The sequence below is a fragment of the Sinocyclocheilus grahami genome, unplaced genomic scaffold (genome assembly GCF_001515645.1).
Source record: "Sinocyclocheilus grahami isolate Dianchi unplaced genomic scaffold, SAMN03320097.WGS_v1.1 scaffold12219.1, whole genome shotgun sequence".
In the NCBI taxonomy this organism is placed as follows: Eukaryota; Metazoa; Chordata; class Actinopteri; order Cypriniformes; family Cyprinidae; genus Sinocyclocheilus; species Sinocyclocheilus grahami.
The window spans coordinates 1,383-3,633 of NW_015514282.1; positions in this window are offsets into that span (position 1 = coordinate 1,383).

Here is a 2,251-nt window from a genome sequence, read left to right on the forward strand (position 1 = left end):
ACACACACACATACTGAACATCTCTGGATACATCAACTTCCTGTACTTTGGTTTGTAGTAGTAATGAGGCTGGAGAGTGAAGAGCTCATATGATGATCAATATAAAGACCTGATACTCTCCCTCCACACACTCACACAGTTCATAGCCCAGTTCACCCTACACACACACTTAACATCGAATCTACATGGTTATCATCGGATTTTTAACCTTTTGACCTATTTTGCATTTATCTAAGTCTTTTGCACCATAAACAATGGCATTTAATATCCACCCTTCAATATTAATTGTTATTCCACCCAATGGGCTGTTTTAGAAACATATGTTTATAATAACGTGACCTATGTTATTATTGGGCAATATTTGAAAGTTTATAGTCAATCATTAGGGCGAACCAAAATGGGTAGGGGTTTGGCTGATTAGTATGTCCCATGCAAACCTACATGTTTCTTCAATGATGGTAATTCAAGGTATAATACAAAAAACATATATACATATATATATATATATATATAAAACATTCTAGAAAAAAACTAATTTTCATAGACAACTTCCACACTGTTTTTGACCCAATATAACTACAGTATATTATATTATTTGTATTGTGATTTTTACAATAAATACAAATGCTAAAGAAATAAGAAATATATTGCAATAGCACTGTTGTAATAAAAATAAAATATTTACACATGCATTTCTTCATTTTCAAAAGTTAAAAAGCAAGCTTTTATATATCCAAATATATATCTGGCTTATTGCAATAGTCATATGGCTGTTAATTAAATAAATATATCTGTCCATTTCAGAGTGAAGCACAGCACTGTGTTCATTTAAAGGTGTATAGCTCATGATTAAGTGTTTTTCAGTGGCTCACAGGAGCTTGGTTGAGATTCTGAAAAAAACGCTGTACCGTGAGCTGTGCACGTCTAAATGAACACAGTGCCACGCTTCACACTGAAATAACATATATACATATATATCTGGCTAGCAAACCACCAAATTAAAAACTTGAAATTAAGATGTAAATATTTGTATAGTAATTTTACTGTATAATATAAAACACAATTATTTATTACTTTATTAAATCCTCCTTTTTTTAATAATAGTACAATTATAATATATTTCTAATATATAAATATATATATATACACAATTAATAATCACAAAAAAATAATTTTGAGTGGGTCAAAAACAGTGGGAATGTGGCCTATGAAAACTCAAGTGCAATGAATTTTTCTAAACTTTCACTTCACGATTACTGAAAGAAATTTGAGTTTGGTCTTGTAAGGAGTACATCATACACATTTTAAAATGTAAAACACATTTAATTTTTTATTTTACTTTTTTTTTTTTAAGTTAAAGAGTAGAGTAAAGAGTAAGTAATTTTTTCAGCTTTTTAAAATTCGTTTTATTTCCTATACCGATGCATTTCCCAACAAAATCCATAATCCAAATATAGCTTTTTTGAATCATCTGCTGAAAATTTCTCTATATATTTTTTTTCATTTCGTAATATACAGTAGAACAACAAAATATTGCAATGGTGCTTTTTGTTCCCAATATCATGCAGCCCTAGTAGTCAAGTAAACTGAATTAATTTACATATTAGATGATTGGTGAATTCAAATTGTCCTGAGATGAGATTGTGATGCTAAAATCTGTCTCAGGATACTAGAGATCTCATTGTGGAGAACCAAGTTGCTGAATAGTGAATATATGTTGATGTGTAGATGTGGGTGTTCATATGTTAATATTTGACATCATGACCATGTTGATTTTTGAATGGAAAATCAATACAACAAAAAACAATAAATTACTGACCAACAGTGATTTCCAGGGATGCAAACTACTCACTTTCTGCCAATATTCACTGTTTTAGATGAAAATATGTAATTTATAGTAAAAGTTTCATAATATAATTCATAATTGTGAATGTAAACAGAGTGGAGACACAGAAACATATATAAAGCAGTTTTAGCATACTTGTATCAAGCATAAGACAAAGAGTGAATGTGCATACAGTGAATAAAGTGAACGAATGAGGTTACCTTGATAAATTAACTTAACATTGTTTTAGAAAATGAATATTTGTATTTTAATTTCAGTTTAAATATTTGTATCAAACAGTATTAGAAAACAGCAGCTTGATCCCTGAATCTCTAAGACAATCTATTATAAGCTGATCAGAGATGGTCATGTTGTTATGCGCCACTGGACATCACAGGACAGCTGAGCTGCTGAGGTTTTATAATT